At 36.1% G+C, this 22,298-nt stretch overlaps 1 protein-coding gene across 1 annotated transcript in view; it reads left to right on the top strand.

Moving 5' to 3' along the window:
- The window catches only part of AHR (aryl hydrocarbon receptor), a 59,974-nt gene that overhangs the window by 551 nt on the left and 37,125 nt on the right, over window positions 1-22,298 (top strand). The window lies entirely within an intron of this gene.

Raw genomic sequence — 22,298 nt, 5'->3', positions numbered from 1 at the left:
TTTTGCTTGATGATGCATCGACATTGAATTCATTTTAATGTAAAGTAATTGCTAGTGCCCTTTCTTATAATTTATTGCAAATGTGACCTGTAAAGAAAGAGAAGCTAAATCTTTCCTGTGTTCTGGCCCTGCTCAGTGCAGATCATGAGGGATCAGGAAAGCAGCTATGGTTCTCTGATTGTGTGGGCAGGTTTTCCTTGACCCCAGCCCTAGCAAGGGTAACACAAGTAGCACTGTGAGTGCTAACAAGGACAAAAACATGTGTTGTCTTATACCATCTCAAAGTTGGCAAAGGAGTTTTTACCTTCTCCTTTATTATTTGAATTATTCTCTAGAGTGAAATAGGTGATTGGCTTCATGCCAGTTCCTTCAAAGGGGAAAATTGGTCCTTTTAGTACTGGAATAAAACAGGAAGGTTGTATTCAAATAGGTGTCCTCTTTTTTTTTTTTTTAATCGGTCAGTGAAGTTTTACGATGTTTTAATGAAGATGGAATTATATTGATCAGCTGCAGATATTAAGGAATCTTATTTAGAGGGAAGTTAATATTAAATTTTAAGGTTTTTTCCAACAGAACTGTTTGGACATTATAATAACCTGCATCCTCACCAGCTACCAGTTTAATGTTTTGGCCTCTTCATAGCATCTCAATAGCATGGGTGGTGATAGGACTAACTGCCTCAGATAGTTTCACTTTTTCCTGGAGGACTACAAAGCATTTCTCCTCACTTATGGTGACAAGTGGCTTCAATTTGGTAATGTGCATAAATTTATATCCATGTTTTTATAGCTTGATTACAGGTACAGTGTTGAAAATAGGAAGATCATCTTTAACACTACTTTAATTACTTAATTAACACGGTATGAAATCTGTTTCAGTGGAAACTGACACACCAAAGGAGAAATAAGTGTTTTAACATACATAATAAAGAGCAATAGCTAGTTTAATACAGAGTATCACAATCGATCTGTACACTGCCTCTTATAGAGCTGCCTTTCGATAGAATGTTTTGTATAGTTAAATAATATACTCTATATACATGTAGAATAAATCTGTGAAATGCAGGAATGAGCATTTCGATTGTCACCTTGAGTGCCTAGACTGACCCAGTAGGTCCACGTTATTARCACAGCATGCTGAAGTAAAGGGAAACGCTAAATGAATAACAGGATGCAAATGGGGGGTGTGTAAATTCCTGCGGAAAGTAAAATATAAACGTGTAATCATATGATCTTGTTTGAAAGGAAACCCAAGTTTTTGCTGTAACAATAGATATTTTTTCAAAGAAAACACTTGCATTTTTCCAAGTTTAAATAATCCAGAGTGGATGTCTGTTTTCTGAAGGCGGAAGTCTGTGAAAGAAAGAACTATTTTGTAAGTGACATCGCAAATAGAAGTTATATCAATTTGAATAGATGTACCTCACTTAGCTGTCTAAAAAAATTACAGTTGTTACTTTAAAAGCTAAGTATAGTCTAAAAGGGAGATTTTACTTGTGTTCCCACCTCTTACCCCCTAGTCTTTAAGATGATAAAGAATCATCTCTAGAGGTAAAGCAGTATGAGTTATTCTGCAGTCTCAAGATTAAGATTCAATAGAACTCTGCACCCATACCTTATTTGAGTTTAGCAAACAAGTATACTCTTTTCTTTTCTATGATATTTAAAAATCTTTTTTTTTTCTGTGGGGATGATTATATCTTGCTCAGCTGTTGCTTTAGGTCATTATACTTTGTTGTTAATATAATCACTTTATATATAAAAGTGGCTGCTATTGAATAGTTCTTTTGGATCACTGCTCATTTAGATACACTGGTTCAATGACACTGTAGCTGCTTGTGTGTTTAGGTTAGTCTTAATTCAGCATGAGTATCGGCAGACTTTCTGTATCCATGCATCAAGTACTCTGGTATACTCTTGTGCTTACCAGACTTTGAACTTAAAGATTTATAGTCAAGAAAAAAAAGTCAGTGGTGGCTTTTAATAGTGTCTTAAGTTTATTTCGTCATATAGTTAAACTTTTTGCACAGTGAGTCGCAGCTGAGAATCTATTTAATGGTATTACTACTTTTCAGCTATGATGTAATACTTGCCTATACTGAAATAGATTAGCAGTCCTCAGAGTCAAGCAGGTTAGCTTAAATCACTGGGGAAGGATTTACTTTGTGCAGTTAAGTTTGTAAGAGACTAGGGTAAATCAGGCAGGTGTCTGCTGAAGGACAGTAATGGCTTTATAAGTTGTCCTGGCATTATTTCATCCTGTTTTGATGATAAGTGCCARTGCATGTGTGCATTCAATAGTGAAAAATATAGGGAAGTAGAATATGGGACACTTCCTTGTGTGTGGGCAGGTCAGTGCGAGTTCAGCGTCTGGAGCACAACTGGATGATCATTTAGGCATAGCCTATGTTCACAGTGCATACAAAATGAAAAAGCCTTTTTGCTTTTAGCTTTTGTCCTTACAGGATCAATTGATAACCATTTAAATACATTACTGCAGTAAGAAACACCACTTAAAATGAGTTTTCCTAAGCTTTTGAATGAGTTACAAGGATGAATAGTGATAGAAGTAGAGTAAGTATGACTGATCACTATTTTCTACATGTTGGGGCACTGTTAATATACTTTTTTAAGGTATATTAAAGACAGAAACTGAAGTACTATGTGTATCAATACACTAGAAACAAAATTTAACATGTTATTAATTATTCTTTCATCCTTTTTGCTAAGAATTCCTGTGGTTTCTAGTGTGTGTGTGTTTTCTTTTTTTTCCCCCTCTCCCTTGCTTGCTGGACAGTATTCTGCAATTACAGAAGAAAGTTTCTGTTCAAAATTAGTTTCTTATGTTTTATGCAAGTGATTCTGGCAAGCACAGCAATAACAAAATAATTAAGGCTTTTCTTCCAGTAAGTTTGCATTGCCTAATTTTATTTTGTGATATAACTAACACACATTCCTTGGCATAACATGACTTAAATTTGAAATGCACCCATTGTCATCACATAAAACATCTTTCATATAATKTATTTTTCCTGTGATGCCTGCTGTTCTATCGTACTGCATATTTTGGAGAACATACTGCATGCGGTTTCTGCTCTGAAGAGTACATCCTAAGACAAAGCACAGAGAGGGAAAGATGTGCAAAGAAAGTGAGAGACAAAGGATCTATTCTGTCACAGTGAGAATGGCTATGTAGTTGGTGTAGCCTAGCTGATAGACAACTGATATTGCCAAGTGTTCAGTCTGTTTCTGAAACAGAAATCCTCAATTACGAAAGAATTGATTWAAACAAGTATAATACAACAGATCTACTTGCTTTTATCTCAGGCAGTTATACTTACCTGGCTTGTTTGTGTAATGCAGCTTTCCTCATATATTTTTTGAAAGTTCACCTTTCCTTTCATTTTCTCTTTTCCCATTTTTTCCTACTGTATATGTAGACACTTCTGACTCCCAAGTTAGGAAAAGCTAACCCTCTCCAGAACAGATAAGTGGAATCTAGCTGTGATTACTACTTGCAAGTGTTTATGTTGATACCCTGTAGGAATTCACTGTTGCCAGCAGTTTCTTATGGCTCTGATGAGTGTTGTTTGATACATGGTCCCTTTTGAACCTTTTTTTTTTTCACTCCCAAAGGAGAAAACACCCCATAGTTTGAGAGACACTGAGCGCCACCTGATTTTTATGCAAAAAAAGTTAAATGAAGAATCCATCACATCTCTTAGTGGTTCTTCTAGCTATTATATGCTTCTATTAAACAGTTATGCAGACTTCTGTTTTGTTTGGTTTCCAGCCTTAGTGGTTATGCTTTTCTGTGCCCAATCAGAGAGCATTTCAGTATTCAGTGTTTTTACCATGTGTCATCAATGTCACTTTTTGAGTGAGCTGTTTTCAGTCTTATTAGACTGTTGGGGGGGGGGATCAAGTTTTTTTGTATTGTCTCTCACCTTCCACCCCCCTCCAAAATCATTCCAAAGTGTGGGTCTTGGAATTGTATAGTTACTTCAGTATCACACTCTCCAGTCTCACAAACAATGTTATTTTCTAATCTCTACTTGTTATTCCATGCTGCTGTTCTTGAGTCTGTTTTTGACATTCCTACTGAGCATTTGTGGTTGATCTGTAAAATATGTAACAGAACGCTTAGGCTTTGAAGYTCTATGTTTTGATCTTCCAAAATGGTGATTAGAGCCATGTAGCTCTGACATCACCTTAAATCTCAAAATGTGTATATTTACATTGTATTCTGATTCTTGGCTTGAGCAGCACTTTGTGCCATGTCACGAGGCGTATGATTTCCTTCTCACCCACAGTACTGGGTAGCACTATACCCATATAGATTTCCATGACTTTGATTTAATAAACCCCAAACATGCATCTAAAATTTRATCTCTCTGCATATCAAAAAAGAGCTTAATATGTCAATATATTTGTAGGCTGAAGAGGAGAAATTAGGTGCAAATACTGATAGTTCATGTATTCTTCAGGATTTCTTTTCCTGGATTGTTACATTGTATTTTCTCAGTAGTAATGTTAATCATTGTTAGAACTCCCTTCACAAGGAAGAGAAATAAAAAGGTTACCTCTTCTATGTGTATTAMTTAATCAAAATCATATGGAAAGTGAATGTAGGAACTACATGCCACAAAGCTATCTATTGCGATGTTTCTTTAAAAAATAGTCCCAGTATGAATAGTATTTTGTTTTTTCTTTTTTTGTTTTTTTTTTTCTGTAGCACTTGTTGGTACAGATATACATAATTTCAAGTGTACTGTTCTGGGCTTTGCTCTGGGTACCTACTGCCATGAATAGTCTCATTAGCCAGAGCAGAACCTAAAGTTAACTGTATAAGTACTCCTGGAATTGACATTGTTATGCTTAGTATGATACTTAAAACCAGAATGGGTAGGAATATAAAAAGACTGACCTCAGGAAATACTTCTTTTCTGACACTATTTATTCCAAATCTTGTGATCTTTGACATTTCTATTGCTGCACTGCAGCACCTGAAAATAAGAGGTTGGTCCTTGTTGTTTTTGTTATACAAACCACAGTATCTGGTGATCCCTCCCCCAAAGACAGTTGGAGTAGAAAATTGTAGTTGGAAGGTGGCATCAGGCTTTCAGTGTCTCTTCTGTGGAATTTATAATTCACCCATGCAAATTTGTACGAGTATAGTTTGCTTGACTACAATCTTAAAAATATGTCCTGGTAATCTAAAACTTGAGTGTGAATGCTTTGTAAAAATGCGTACAAATACTCTGTAAATGCTGAAATGGCCCTTTTTTTTTGAAGCTGTGTGTGCCTTTATGACTCAGCGGTTTTCCTCCTGTGTGTGCTTGTTGGTATCAGAAATGCTCTAGCTTTTCCTGTTTGACTTTATCTGTATTCTGATAAGGAATTAAGACTTGCTTGTATGATTGAGCTCTCTAGATGTTTACAGTTCTAGCTAGTTATAACATGGTTTATTTTTCCTATGTAAACAAAAAATTTAGCTCTGTTAAAACAGTTTCTGCTTTGTAAATGCCATGATAAAGCAGTACTGGTTAAAGAGTAATTGCTTTGTGAATCATTTGGGAACACTAACCAGATAACTAGAAGTTAATTCTAGTTTGCAGAGCTTGTTTATGGTGTTATGGGCTAATTTATAACTTGTTTTTAAGAGAATCCAAAAAAGTAAAGTGCTCTTTAGAGTTTGACATGATGTATTGACAACTGTTTCCTGGGGCAAAACTTGTGCGAGTCCAGGATTTCAGTGCAGTGGTAGACTGTCAAAGCTGTATGTTTTAACAAAGCGTTAAGTTAATGATGAAACTTAGAGTAGTTATTCCAGAAATTTAAATGAAGTAGACTGTAAGAACCAGAACAGTGTTATCTGAAACTGCTTTAAGGTAATGTAATTTTGCTGTTTACTGGTTGTGGACATTAAAAGGGACATGCAAATAGGAATTAGTTACTGTCAGTGATGCATGCTAAACTCTGTTTTTAAATGAGCAAAGAGAGAGACTTTTTTTTTTTCCCCTCCACTGAATAATAGGCTCTTGAAATTCAACCCATGTGTCTTAATTGGTTGGTATTACATACTTTGTGTGGCATCATAATGTACTTCTAATAAACTAAAAGATATACATACTTGGCCCCTCAAAACAAATTTTAAATGATTGCATAAAGCAGGAATTTACTGAAGCAAGTCTATATTTTTTTCTGGTCAAATAAGCTGACTACCCTCATGAGACTCCATCATCCCTTCTTCAGTGCAACAATGCCCGTTTCTGTGGGCCAGCACAAAGTACTCTGAAGGTATAAACTCTTTACTTTTCTTCAAACTGAAATATTCAAGCTTAGTGAATTCATTTTTTTGCCTTTTGGTGTCTACATTTGAGTTACAAAATGAAGGATGATATCTTTAATGATTTTGAATATGCCACACGTCTTGATTTAAGTATTTTTTGTGTTTGGAGGAAAAGATAATGGCAGCTCCCAGTCTGCTACTTGCTATACTATGTTATTCTGTGTACTTTTATCAGCAAATGATTTAAAAAAGAATCTAAACAAACAATTCCAGTCTATCTTTCTTACTCTTCTCACAGTTGCTTTTAATTTTATTTTGACACCGTCATGCTCTGTATGCTGCTGTAAGCAGTATCCTACCTGAGGCCAAGGGCTTGATCACATTAAGATGTTGAAATACATCTGGTATCATGCTAGTGCACACTGATAACTAAAGCTTCTGTTATTATTCTTTCTTGACCTATTTAATGGGAAACTTTGTGGACAAGGAGAGCATAATATATGCAACTTTGTTTTGTAGCTGATCTTTAAAAAGGATAAAAGTGCAAATACAGTTTCCTGGTCAGTATGCTACTTGGATAACTTATTTGTCATTTAAGCTATGTTGACTGATGGGGAAGAAAAAGAAATGCCCCTATTTGGGCAACCCATCATAATTTGGAAGCAGAATGCAATGATTGTGGCCTTCTGTAGGATATTCAACATCAGCGGAGTTTGAGAGTTTGAGTCCTGGAAGAATTTTCAGCAATGCATCAAACTGTGTTTCTGAAGTGTCCACCTTTACTTTGCTAACCTCATGAAGTTTCAAACTCCATTAGCTGACTGTGGGCCATCTGCTGGAGCACTTGCAATTACCTTCTGTGTTTAGGAGGGTCAGCTACCCTGAATCCCACAGTATTTCTTGTAATATGGATATACTCTTTTGAATTGACTAATGATTTAGTCAAGTGAAGAAGCTTTTCCTCAGCTTTTATCCTATGAAAATGCCGTTCTAGTCAATCTGAACTAAGGGCAAGTCATGTCTAACCAACATGATTGCCTTCTGTGATGGATGCCTGATTCTGTGGACAATGGGAGCAGTGGGTATGGTTTTTCTTGCAGGGGAGTGGTTGATGTGCTGGAGAGCAGGGTTGCTTTTCAGAGACACCTTAGCAGACTGGAGAAGTTAGATGAATTTCAGCAAAGGCAAATGCAGAGCCCTGCATCATGGGAATTGCCCCATGTAGTGGTATGCATTTAGGACTGACTAGCTAGAAAGCAGCTTTTAAGCATATGTGAGCAATGTTCCCTGGGCTGTATTAGCAAGAGTGTAGTCGGCAGGTCCAAAGAAGTATTTTTTCCCCCTTGGTATTTGGGACTACATCAGAGCACTGTGTCCAGTTGTGGGCTTTCAAGTGTAAGATAAATTAAGTGAAGCAAGTCCAGTGGAGAGCCATCAGTGTGGTTAGGGAAATAAAGTGAAAGACCACATGAGAAAATGCTGAGAAATCTGGGTTTGTTCAGCCTTTACAAGAGAGGGCCAAGTGGAGATCTTGTTGCTTTTTTTAAYTACTAAACAGGAGCATACAGAGAAGACTCATTCCTTTCAGAAGTGAGCAGCAGTAGGACAAGAAGCAGTGGCACAAGTTACAACATGGGAAGTTCCAACTGGATATTAGGAAACAGATAATCTAGCTTGGCCCTGCCTTGAGCAGGGGTAATACCAGATGACCTCCAAAAGTCCCTTTCTAACCTCAACCATTACATTCCTGAGATAACTGACTCAATCCGGTGCAAACCCATTTTAATTGTAGGAGTTGAGAATTAGCTTTTCTTGCTGCATCAGCCCATTCATATTTGCTATTTAGTCCTCTGCTTCTCTGGTAGCAGATGAAGTGGTATGTTGGTTAGTGGCTACTGTTGTAACACCTTCCAGCAAGAGCTGTGGGTGTGTTTGCTGCCTCTGGCAGTACTGGAAACAGGCAGACTGTTCTGCAGAGCATTCTTCTGGATCTCCTGAGCAGTCCTGTCTACTTCTCCCTCCCTCTGATAGACTAGAGACTGAACCTAAAGAGTGTTTATGAAGTGTAGGGAGTGACTAGAGATCTCTGTAAAGGACAAGAGAGGACATATTACAGATTGGAAATATGTACATAGCTTTAAGAGGGTCAGTGGGTCTTAACACATAAGATGGAAATGAGTCCCCTATCCCAAGTGGAAAGAAGATGATCTCAGGCAGGAGGGAAGCAGATCTCCAAAAGTCCACTTGATTCCCATGTACTGCTTTATCAAAGATTCAGAAAACTCTTTTGTTAACTTGTTCAGTCTGGCCTTTACTGCTGAAAAGTTCTGAGTTTGCATAGAAAAGCAACTTTTTTTTTTTTTTTCCTGGAATATATTGATTTTTTTCCTCCCTCAATCTGTAAGAGATATCTCCTAGAAATTCCTTAATTGTTCATATCCTTATAAAACAAGGGTTGGATTTGAATGGTGTTGTATAAACCTTCCAAACCCTTTCCCACACCATTTTTTTAATGCTATTGTGGGAAAACACACATTTCTGGTACAGTAATTAAACTGTCCTGTTTCATTCTATGACATGAAATGCAATAGACACTTTTCTTTCTTCAGCTGAAAGCATACAGAAATTCACCAGCCAAAAGGCCTATCATGTTTCCATTGAGCCATCAACTGAGTGAAGCCAAAGTTAAGGCATTGTTTCCATATTCAATAGAGGGGGAAWAAAAGGTGATTTTTCAAATTCCCTTTACAGTTCACAGTTATTTTATTGCCTTTTTTAAAAGCTTCAGATGGTTTCAGTACAGAATTCTTCTCTCAAACTTGGACCTGGTGCTTAATGTTTAACTGAAATCCATCTTTAAGTTCCTAGACCTTGTAATAAAAGTGACTGTTGATATACAAAACTGAGAACRGTTATTTCTGGAAGACTTTTGGGAGGTTTGGGGTTATTTGGGGGGAAGGGGTGATATGTCTTTTTGGGAGGTTTTGAATTTTGGGGGAAGATGGGGGCGAATGGTGTGTCTTTTTTTTGGGGGGGGGGGTGAATTTCTTAGCGGGGGCTAGGGAGGATGATGTGTCTATAAATTTCCAAGAATTTAACGGTTTGTTTCAGAACTAGCCATTTAACTTTAAAATATCTGTGGTATTAACTGCCATTTTCTACTTGAAAGTGCCAAATTAAAAACATAACAAATGGAGGATAACTTTTAAACTAAATAGAAAATCTGAATAGCTTTAGCATATAGACACTTTGCATGGTTCTAAAGTGTGGAAAAATAAATGATCTAAAAAAACTTCCCATTTTTAAAACTAGATATGCAATACATAAAACATAGTAGGCGGGTGACTGAATCTAGGCTCAACTTACGATCAATTTCACTCCCTAAAGGGGTGAATCGTCTCCTTTTCTGTGACTCTTTTCCTCACCCCAAATAAGTTAGCAAGTCTCTTCAGCTCTCCTTACTTCCCTMCTCCTCTTCCTCTCTTCGTCTGTCTGATCTGAGACATCTGAACTGAGGAAGATGTACCCAGACGATTAAATGCTGAATACCTCAGAAGAAATGTGGGTGTACCGGGAAGTGGTTTGGGTGATTCAGCAGGTGACTGTGACAGTTATGGAACAAGATTTCATTGCCTTTAAATCTTGAAAACCACAAGCAGTATACAGTTTGGTATGTGGTTGTTAAGCTTCAAAGCTCAAGTGAGAGTTGATGAATTTGAGGAACTGCATGATTTCTGAGATTTAATTTTCTGTTTTAAAGTAAATGCAAAAAGATAAAATAAAAAGCTAAGTTCATTCTGTATGTGTTTAAAAAATAAATAGAAGTGCTGCACACTAATTACTGTTCTACTGGTTAATAGAAATTTTGTGTATAGTCATCCTTCAGGGTTATTTCTGTACACGTACACCACTGCTCCTAGCTGTCATTTGCTCTACTTTTAATTGAAAAGATTTACTAATGTTATATTGGAAGTTCAGAAATTGCCAGAGAGCATATAGGTACCGATGACTTCCTTGAACAACTGTAATAATTTATTTCTGCTCCTATGTTTTTGTGGTATCCTAACGTAGTTACCTTCTTACTGCTTCTTGCCTTTCAACTCCCTTATAAATCTTTTTGGTCTCACGTTCCTGTGCCCCTCTGTTCTCCCAAACTGGAGCCCCAGGTATGTGCCCTGCATGGAAGTGCTCTGCGCCGGAAGCACACACGTGCTTGTCAGCTTTAATGGGATGTTTTTCCTGGGTAATGATTGCAGCAGCTTCTGATTTTGCAGCTTGTGAGCTGTGGCTACAGAGGCCTACCATGCATAAGATAACTTGGAAGTAGCTTGCATACTACAGTCTGCGAACATCTGCTTTAGATAGTGCAAGCATTTGTATGACCTAAGACTAAGTCTTCCAAAGGCAATTTTGAACTCTTATTTTTGGAGGTAGGCACAAGTTGACTTAGTGTGGTGTTTCTGGAGTGACTAATTAGCACACTGTGAACTAAGCTTAGCATCACTCAGTCAGAACCACTTAAGAAAAAACCCACGCAGGTCAGGTATTGTTTTTTCCATCTCCTTAAGAAAACATAGCAGTGTGTTAAATACCACTTTGGCAAATGAAGATATGTCTCCCTTTTATGGGAGACAACTGCATAAACATTCCACACTTACCCTTTATTTAAAAAAAAAAAAGAAAAGGGGGAGAGKAGCATAAGAATGTGCTTCAGCTCTCCTGTGTGAGTATCAGGGCCAAAGTACCATTAGAGTTGCTACATTGTTTTAAAACCTGGAAGAGTAAGATGTCCTAACTTCAACTGTGTTTACAAATATCACAGTTACTGTTAGTGCTTCTAAAAGAAACATTGACTCTTATATGGTGTGATTTTTCTATGGAAAATAAATCAATTACTCTGCAACTTGTGTTTTGTAAAGCCTTTTGCTTTAAAGGCACAGTGGGCATTTCTGTATAAGCCAGCAGGGTTGATTAACATCATTTGCCGTGTAAAATAAAGAAGACTGACTTGATAAACTCTCAATTTATGTCTCATTTCTGTACTTTAAGTGGAGGAGTAGAATATTATGCAAGATATTGAAAATGCAGTTCTAAAAATGTGATGGAGGGGAAAACAAATCATTACTTTTGGTCATAATTTTTCTGTAGTTGTCAATACGACTTTACTCTTTGGTAGTGGTCAATTTTATAGAGACTAACAGCTGTGATGTCAGGAGTGGGATTTGGCCAAGAGTTTGTATATATGTGGGAGTGGAGAGACAAAGCAGACAAGAGGAGCTTAGGCATTAAACTGTTGATGTTCATGCTGGTGTTCATTTTTAGTGGCTTTATCACTATAATGCCTTTTCAAGCTTATGGCTTGTCTGGTATGTGGTATCACTTGATTTTTTTGAAGATAAACCTCTGATCTTATGAGAATTGTATACTTGAACTCAATTATGAAAGTTTTAACGGAACTCATTTTCCAATTTCATTTATTGAAAGTGTTTTAAAAGCAGCACTTCAATATTTAACTGACTTCAGAACTCAAGAAAATTAGATATTTGCTTTTCTTAAACTTTTTCAGAAGAAAAGGTTGTTAGGCARTTTCATTACATTATGTTATGGCCTTTCTGTTGTTGTTTTAATGTTTTGTATTGGTGATATAGAAGGAAACACTAATCTAGAAACTGTTAAAAGATTGTGGCTAACTGTCTGGACTTCTGAGAACTATGTTAAGCAAAGTGGTTTCCTTCTCAGACACTCAGCTTCTGCTTGCTTAATTGAAAGCACTCACAGCAGTGGAAGTACTCAAGCTTTAGGGAGAAAAAAACCTCACTCATTTCACTGCAGAGGCCAAGTAAAGGATATATTCTGAATACAAGAAAAAGCTTTGATTTTAAAGAAAAAAGAAAAACTTTGGGGAGAGGAAGCCTGTATGTGCAGCTAGATGACCCTCCATCAAATGGAACTGATCTGTCTGCTCATAAAGTGTAATTTAGGGCATGTTCAGAATTAAAAGTTGAGGCAGTTTCAAGAAGTGATGAATGCAGGAAGAGGATCAATTGTTTTATTATTGACCTCTTTAGCAGATGTTTTTCCATTAATATACAGTCTGTGAACAACTGAACTAGAGCCAAGACTGGATGAAAACGGAGGACATTTTTTACAATATCGTTAGGATGCTTGCATTTAGAATGAAATAAGACAAATACCTGCTAAAAGAGAGAAAGTTATGATAACAGTGTATACAAATGGGAAGTTTAAAAACATAGACTAGTAAAGAAGAATGTATTATATTAAGCAGTAAGGAAGTCTGGAAAAAGTTGGAATGGTGGAATACTGTAATAACTATTACAAGCTATATAGGAAAACCAATTTTAAGGGAAAATTTGCATTACTAACATTATCACAAAAGTGTCGTGAGCTTTATACCTGCCTTTTTTAATTTAAAGAGAAGAAAGTATTAGCAGATACTAATGACAGAAGAGGAAGTACTTGAGCAGGCAAGTGTTTAAAAATGGTATTACTTGAGGCACTACCTGTTATTTATGCAACAGTGTTGAAGGAATCTTGTAGTTTTTCTAAAAGACTGGAATTCCTCTGAATTCTTTGAAACAGAGGAGTCCCAACAAAGAACTTGTATAGTATGAGGTAACACAGCTGTTTTTCTACTCCATGCCTTCTATTACCAATTACCAGTTCAAGTAGCAGTGCTGAGGAGTGGCTCATACTGTAAAATACAACTCTCTGGAACAGCATGGCTCAAGTGGGTCTCAGTTACAGCTACGTACGTAAACAGGTTTTTAGGAGGGCTATTATATTCTATAGATATATTTTACTCTGTCTTTTAATTGAGAGAGATCTCTCTGAGGTGTAAAAGTGGGGATAGGTTATCTGATGTCAGAGGTTTTGTGCCTTCTCTGAAAGATCTGATACTGCTGACTGTTGGCAACTGTATGGCTAAACATTGGGACTGGCTGGGGGATACACAGCTAAGAACTTCCCTCATTTTTAGCCTTTTACCTTAGTTTCCCTGTTTAAGCTCCTTAGTGTCCTAGGAAGGAATATAACCATGCTGAATTTTGCCTCTTACCTCCTAATGAGCATTTATGCAAAAGGGGATTTATTACTTTGTATTTTCTCAGAAAGCACTCACCTGACTGAGGATTGTAAATGAAAATGAGAAGGGAGGGAAATCTATACCAGGTGGAAAGGAGCAGATTCAAAGGGTACATTGTTAGATAGTTTCAAAATAAATGTAGTTAGTTCTTCTAATTGTTCAGAAAACATTTTGCTTTAAACCTGTCTCAGTGGAAATGGTCTTTGCATAATTTTCCAGTGCTGTGCAGAATCCTACGCTACTTGAAACTTTATGGGATCTTATCTGTGTGAAGCCATTTGGGAAAATATCTGTGTCTTCCTTCTAATTTTGCAAAGGCACCCAAGCCTACAGTTGCTATCTTTCTTAACGTGGGTCACATTCCTTTCAGGATGAAAATAAAACATGGGAATTTACATTGTATATAAATATTTTCATACTTGAGGTATCTTTTGAGTATTCTGAAGAATCTTTGCTTGCATTAGCCAACTTCATACTCACAGCTATGTTGAAATAAGCTTTAATTAAAACCATATTAAACTAAATGGAAGGTTCATGAGAATTTTGGAGGAATTGTCTTAAGCTCTATATTTTTGCACAGCTATGCATATTACTACTGTACTTCATGACCTGCTTGGGATTTCAACTATAGCAGGGAGAATACTTAGCTATATTTCACAGTTTTCTAACATAATTTGTTTTTGGAAATTAGCCACAATTGTGTTTAATAATCAAAGACTTATTTGGTAGAATTCCTTTCTTACAGTTTGGTCTTATTTTAGCTGCAAGTCAGTAGTACCTATCCAACCATGTAAAACTTTCTTTAAGAAAACCTAAGAAGAAAATTGGTGGTCTAAGCAGTTGCATAGAGCCAGGCCTCTACTTAGGGGTTTTCTTAGTGTAAGAAATATTAAAAAATAGAGAAAGAGAGAGAGCGAGAGAGCACCGTGATTAGTCTCCTTGCTCACCTCATAAGGTCTCCTAAGAGCAGTGTCTCTGCAGCTTTGTAATTCTTATATGCTGCTTCTAGGGTTTCATGATCTTCTCATGGCATGATTTCCTTCTACTTTGTATAGAGGTGTCTACTGACTTTGCATGTCATGACCAGATTCTCTCATTTCTATTCTTTTTTAATGGAAGAAGCTAGTAGGGTGTATTGTTGTGAATCCTCAAGAATTAAAATGCTGAATTTGAGAGACTTAAAATGCAAATTATGCCAGTACATGTTTGAAGGTGTACTTCAAAGCTGTAGATATGTAGATGTTTCTCTGGGAAGACAAGCAATCAAAATTATCGCTTTCAGCATTACCATCACCTTTCCGCATTACCTTGATACAGGAGGATTACATCTCCATTAATTAGAAGCTTAATGCTTAACCAAGGGTGTAGACCGTTTGGCAGCATCTGTAATATATCTAGGGAGCCTATTGTTCTATAGTTTAATGGCTTTTTATTTCTTATTTCATCATTGTAATCATCATAGTAACCAAAGCACTGAAGACTGTAATGACTTTTCATTAAGTGGTCCTTTCTATCAGAAATCAACCCAGCAAATTAAATTCCTTATTATGGAATTTTTCCTATATTTARGTGTATATTAAGGCCACAAACTGACCTCTTTCCTCTCGAGATATGAATAATAGTCATAAGTTTTACACTTAAACTATACTTTCATAATTTCCAGTAATTCAGAAATGAATCTTGAATCTTGCAAGGTCAACAGGTGCAAAAAATTTCAATATAAAATTGCTACAGTATTACACTTTTTCCATATACTTCTCTGACAGTAAATAGTGGTATCTCCTCTCAAAAATGTGATACTGGGTTGAGTATTTTTTTAATAAATTGAATTTAAAGATGAAGTGTCACCCCACTAAAAGGTTCTATAGAGTAAAATTACACGCAAAAATAAATGGAACTGACATATAAATAATAAAAATAATTTTTTAAAGCTGTTTGTTTTTGTAGTTTTTGCCCTGTAACAACAATAATTGTAATCAGATGCAGTCCCTATACTCGAGTTTTTGTTTTATAAGCAGAATGAATTGTTTATAGGAGAAGCTTTTGCTACATTGCTTGCAGGGTGAAATTGCTTGCAGGAACAGGTTGGACATAAAATACTTTGTCACTTGAATTTGTTCTACAAATCTGGCAGCTATATATTTATATATACATACTTGGCCTATTACTCCTAAATGTTGGGAATGGAATAGTAGACTTTCTGGCACTAGGATCTAAGGATGGAAATGCCATTTGGTACATAAAAGCATAAAGCTGTAAATTACTACAGTACTTACTAGACTAAACACTCATAGTTCTTTTTTGATTCTTAAGAAATACGTTATTGAACTCTTTGATTTATTATAATTCACCCTTAATTTATGCCAGCTAAATAGTGTTATGTTTTAGGAGAGAGGCAGATATCGGCAGTTTTCGCAGCCTTACATATGCAAATAGTAGAAAAACGTATTTGATGCTTTTTGTTGCTAAAGGTAAAAGTAGGCTAGGAGAGTTCATAGCAATTTATATATATATATATATATATATATTTTATCTGCATTAGAAACCAAAGCTTTCCTGAAGAAAGAATGTCTGATAATTTAGTGTCTTTCTTTTGTGCGACTGAACAAGATCAGTTCCCTCTCAGAGGTTCTGGATATGCTTTGTGTGCATCTCACCTGTTGTTTTGGTTGTTCTAGCTTTGTACAGATCACCACATTCCTCTATGCACGTTAGTTAAGCCATCATCAGAAATATGCTTTTCAAATTTCTTTTCGCATATGCTCTTGAACAACGTACCTGAGGGAGCAGTCAGAAGTCACGCTTTTTGTCAGGATGAAATAAATTCTTTTCAACTGAATACGTAGTTTATACACATTTATACCACAAAACTAAGGTCAATACAGATTCATTTTCATTTGTCTATTATTGGTAAAGTAACAAACATTACTACTTCTTCTGGCAGACGGCTTGCATAGCTGCATAGCTTTTTTATAGCTTTTTTTTTTTAATTGAAAAACGTGTGCATCCCAGAAGGCAAAGAACAGAGTTGTTCAAGGAATGTTAACATTTATAGGGAAAACGAAGTAGCAGTAGTAGTAGTCACTTCCACTCTCTGATAAATTTAATGTTGAATTCAGGGWTATTTAGTATTTGACCAAGACATTTGCAATGTCATTTAACGTACACAGAAGAGGCTTGCAAAATTGAGGGGTTACAACTGACRTTGCTAACTATGTTCTACGCAGCTTTATTTAGTGTTCTAGCTTGCTTTGGCAGTTGGACTTTGCAGAAATAGCTGAACATAGGTGGCTGTAGATGTCTGAGTTGCAGCTTTTTACTATGCGGAATATTCAGTAAGTGCTACTTTTTTGTTCTACATGAGCACCTTGTGCTATAAACTATCGCAGCTTAAAGGCATATATGTACCCAGCTAAAGCTACCCCAGCTGAAAGGCTAGTAACTTCCAGGAGCAAGATGGGAAAGGCAGCTGGGGAGGGGGGTGTTGAAGAGCTATCTATCCTCATAAATCAAACCCTTTAGTYCTTTGGGCCACTGCATTTGTTTCCTTCTTAGTACTTGTGTTTGGTCCAWGAGTGACGGTAATTTGACCTTCTATACTGATTTTGCAGTGCAGATAGATGAGGCTTAACTGTCATCGCTTTCAGAATTTTATTAGGCTGTAATTCCAAGTGTATTTCTGAGACTTATTCTTGCTCTGTAGTATAGTATTCTACAATAGCAATGAAAATTGGAATTATAAAATCTATTCCTTTGAGATACAAGTTATTTCTATTTTAAGAAAGACAATGTCGTATGGACAATTGGAACATGTGAAAAGAATTTGTATGTTAAAAAGCAAGCCAAAAACCCTTAGAGTTGGACGTAAACATGGCATTGCAGCAAATCGTTAAATTATGTCCCAAATTTATTTAGACATGAATGTTACCAAACTCTGAAAATTGTCGTTGTTACTGGAAAAAAGGAGAACATTTTATAAGTTTACTTGATGTATTAACTGCAAGGATAAAATTTATTCTTTAATTTTTATTTGGAAGTAGTGTTACAGCTATGGTGATATGAGAGTCACTAATGAAAGTAGCTACAACTTTTTCAGAAAATTCTCATGTCGCTGTTTTATTAGTACTGTAAAATCAAGGTGATAATGTGCGGCTGCGATATTTACTGGGCTCAGAATCAACAGGCACTAATTTCTACAAAATATTTCATAATAGCAATATGATGTATTTTGCAAACACTAATTAAAACAGTCTTGATGAGTTTGAAATCTTACTGAACAAAGGCCTGGAGTGCAGAGAGTAGCGTTTCTATTATTTACATTCACTGTCTGAATTCCTGATCCTTACTCAGTGTTGTCTTGTATTCTGTCATCTAAGTATTTCCCTTACTAACAGATCAAAACTAATCCTAGTTTGTCATTGTGCTTTATCAAAATGAGCCTTTAATTTGATGGATTAATTTTTAGAACACAAGGGAATATCTCAAATTATAAATATGAGATTAAAACTGAGTTCCTAGTAGCTGATTAAACAGAGACTATAAATAACTATCTTCTTATACTGGATTATTATATATGAAAATGCTTTTTCATTAATCACATTTGTAAAAGGAATCTATGCATAATAGTCACTGATAATAGTTTAAAAATGTGATAAAGCAGATGGAGGCAATAAAATGAAATTGTCGATAGACTGTTTCAGAGTCTTTTTGGGGAGGAACTGGTCAACTACCAGAAGTACTTTTGTTTTTCTTCCTGGCTAAATCCCAAATATTCTAAGCATATGGAACAATTTAGCAGAAAATACATAATTATCAAACAGATCTGTCTTTGCCACCTTGAACATTATTTCTTGTGGCAGGATAAGTAAAACCTCATGTTCAAATTTTATTTCATTTGGTCTTCCGCTGTATTGGCAGAAGATTACAAAAAAAAATATGACAGATGGCACCATTAGAATATGAGTTGATTTGTGCTTGCTCTAATAAGAATCTGGATATACTTGATACAGGCATGGGACAATTTTTTAACTGAAATTTTAAACCAAAGGAACCAAAATAAATTTTTCTTGGTAAGATCCTAAACAGTCTATTGAATGTAGCTGTAAAAATAAGTATAATAACATGCAGGTGTTCACAAACAAATGTATGTACATTACTACATTTGTTATAAATGAAGCTGCCGTGAAACTTTAACTCTACAGTTGATTCCTTTTTTCTTCTCTACATGGAGGCCGAAATCAGTGAATGCTAATTCTTCATTATGGTGTCCACCGTATAGATGTTATATCCTTATCTGTAAAGAATGCCTCCTACAGTGTAAGAAATGAACTCTCAAGATGAATTCAATGCCATTTTAAATTACTTCTGTTTTCTCTTAATTAGCGTGATTAATCTAAAGTCCTTTCAAAACTGAGTTTTCTGGCCTAGTTTGTGCATTTCACATGAAGCAGGCTTTCTATAAAATAGCTGAATGGCTCTTTCAGCAGAGTCTGGAGCTGGGGCTGGTCTTGTCACTCTGCAGTCGGTGCCCCAGCTGGGAATTAAAAACTCTCAACAAAAAGAATAGTTATTACCTGTACCCCTAGCTTTATGACTCATTTACAGTGCAGTGAAGGAGAGAGAGGGATGATAATCACCTGTAGCAGAGGAGAGAGTGAAACTTGGGATTGGAATATCCTGATACTGTTAAAAGTGGGCTATGCCAAATTCTCTGGACATACGTAATAATCAGTGGCTACCAGCTGTCAGAAACACTTGGATTTATGCCATGCAGAGGACAGTCAGGAGAATACCTTGTTTCTGGATCCTGCTTAGGGTCTGGGATGAAGTGAGTACCAAGCCATTCTTTCCCGTCTGGAGGGAGCTCTGGCTATGTGTGGTGGGGCTTAAGGTGAAATTTGGGAAACTGAAATACATATGTTATTTAGATTAAGAGATTTCAAACAGTATTTTGGATGTAGGAATCCAAATGTCATGTGTTCCTTTATATGGATCTGGCCCTCTGGAGTTGAGTTGCATAGTGCTCTGGCCCAGAGCCATGTCAACCTCTATTACAATTGCTCATGTTAAAATACTATTTCCTATTATGTAATTGTTTTCTGAAATCTGAGAGTCAGACAATAACTGTGTTCAAACTGCCTGCTAAAATGTTAAGAATGTTTTCCATTTCAGTAGTTATAGTTAATAAATATTGATGAAAAGCATTTTTATAACTTGTTTAAACTTTTTTCATAGGATTGTTAAGTACACTGAAGGGGTTGAGTGCTCGTGAAGTTGGACTAGTTTTCTTTTGTTTCTTCCTTCTAATGTTTTTTGGTGAAGTTTCTTCAAGTGCTGTTGGAAACAGTGTTGGATGGTCCCTAGTGGGAATGTTTGCAAAGTTCTGTAAGTTTATCAAGGTCTGTTTAGAAGCACATAGATTTAGAAGATGATCTTCAGAAGATCTAAGACAAAGAGATAGCATTCAGTTTGTAAAATCAAGTTGGGGCTTACGAATGTGTTTAACTTGCCAAAGTAAAGGCTAGGGGATAGGATTGCTGTCTATGAACATATCAGGGTAGGATAGCRTTCAGAAGGGAAAAGAGCCATTTAAGTTAACGGGCAGTGTTGTCACAGGAAGACATGGGAATAAGCTGGATGTGATAAAATTTGGACTGGCAATTAGGAGATTCTTTGTTACAAGAGAAGCCTTAATAGAATCTTAAAGAAATGAGGAGGGAAGAGACTTAATTGTTCTTAAGATACAGCTTGATATTTATTATAGTGATATAGTTACCAAGAGGTCCCTCTTGGTCTTAAATTCTTACTGTGGTTACTGACCAAAAATTTTGTTTTGTCTCCTGCTAAGATACTGAGTGTAGCTTTCTAGTGGCCCTTCAGCTGCAGTGAAGGTTAGGTATGCTTCCATAACTGTTGTCTGTCAAGAGGAAATTGTAGTTAGTTACATACAGCCCTTCAAATGCCTAACATTTTCTTTAAAAAAAAATAATATATGATATTTCCAAACAAGAATGGAATATATGTGAAAGCAATAGTCTGTGAAATTGGCCATTCTTTCTGTCCATCTAGAAAATTCTCATATTTTCTGTAGAACGGTGGAACAAAGTTATGTGGAACAGATGGAAATCATTCCAGATTGTGGCATAGAATTATCAGCTCCATCATTATAATATACTGCAATAATACATCCTGGGTACCTCATTGGCTCCATGGGTACCTCCCAGCTGTGCACAGGTAGCAGCAGAACTCTAGAAAGGTCCATTGTGCTGTCAGATTTTCACAAGAAATTACATTTCTAAATCGTTTTTCTAAAAAATCTGCAAGTCCACACAAGTCAAATATTTCTTATCAAGAAGAGTAAAACTAAAACCCGAAACTGAAAACTTATTTAAGAAGTCTCAGATACTATCTCGTCTTTTACTGTGTGGTTGCCCTTCAGGGCAATCGAGGTAGAGGCAGTAGCTTGCTTTATGTGTAGCAGTGTGTTAATTAAGTAGTAATGTTTAATTGATACTGTTTAAGTAAGCATCTATCTTGAACCCTGCAACAGTTTRTTAACAATAATTTGATGTTGTGGCACAGAAGAGTATTGCTTAAATTTGGCATGAAAATAAGGAAAACACTGACACTGCAATTTTGTGTAGTTTTTGGTATGTTTAGAAGGTTATAATACAAAAGGGTTGTTTCATTTCTTTGCTTAGAATTGTTGGGGATAGAGCCTTAACTAGATGGATTATTTAAATAGTAAGTAAAGCTCTAGATTGAATTTTGAGTCTTAAAAGCATAAAATATTTTAAAATATATTTAAGACCAAAAAAAATTCTGCCTATCAGAACTAGTCGACATGTCTGATAATGCAGTAATCAAACTATTAATTTACTTTATTTTACGGTGACTGTCTTTGTACGCTTCACATTCAATTGATAGTTACATTTCAGAAAGACTAATAAGTGACTTATACTCTCAGCATTAACACACACTTGCTACTAAATAAGATCCTTAAGGTATATTTTAATCTGTGGTATAAGAACCTCTATAATGTTAGAATTTGTGGAGTAAGCTTTGCAAAGTTTCTACATGTGGTTTGTCTGTGGTTTTTCTTTCATCAGTGCACACCTCTGAAAAGTGGAAGTGTTTAGAGATTTGCTCTTTGACGAATTAGAGCAGGCCTTCTGTGAAGGGCAGGAAGATGCATGGAACAGGGAAGAGCCGATGAAAGGAGACAGCGGTTCCTCCCGTTGCCTTCCGCTGCTTTCCTGTTGTTGAGCCTGTTGGCTGTGGTTCTTTCTTCGAAGAGGTTCTCGCCTCTTTCTCCTCCTCTCCTTCTTAGGATTGTAGTGAGTTGAATCTTACTTCTGTGGTGYCACAAACTAACCGTTCAAACGTAGTTTATAAAATTCTGCTGTAGCTAATTCTGCTTTCTGTTGTTTGATCAAAAAATAGAGACYTCCCAAGCACAGGCTTCAGTTAAATTGCCTGAGCTGTGACTCAGTCTAATCTCTTCTTTTTTTAACTTTTCTGCTCTGAATATAGAAAGCCACTGAAATTCTTATCCGTTAGTTGTATGTAAATTGTATGTATTAGATMTTCAGTTCATAAACTTTACTATTCAGTGTAACCAGTCAAATTTATCTGGAAAGATATTTAAATACTTAAATATGCAATRATAAGCTTTAAGCTATGTATTACTTAATTTTCTTATAAGACATTAAAATATCTCTCCAAGGTCCTCAATTATAGAATCTGACTTTTTGAATTATTATTGTATTTATCCTTGCAGTACTGCTGAAGTCATTATTCCTGTTTCATAGGTAAGGTACACTGTACCAGTGTGATTTCCACCACATCATACAGGAAATCTTTGTCAGAACTACAAAACTATCCATCCTCTGAGTTYTTTATGCAT

Source organism: Rhea americana, unplaced genomic scaffold, assembly GCF_003343005.1.
Source record: "Rhea americana isolate MKP2758 unplaced genomic scaffold, rheAme1 scaffold_112, whole genome shotgun sequence".
NCBI classification, from domain to species: domain Eukaryota; kingdom Metazoa; phylum Chordata; class Aves; order Rheiformes; family Rheidae; genus Rhea; species Rhea americana.
This window is presented reverse-complemented; position numbering and strand designations above follow the sequence as displayed.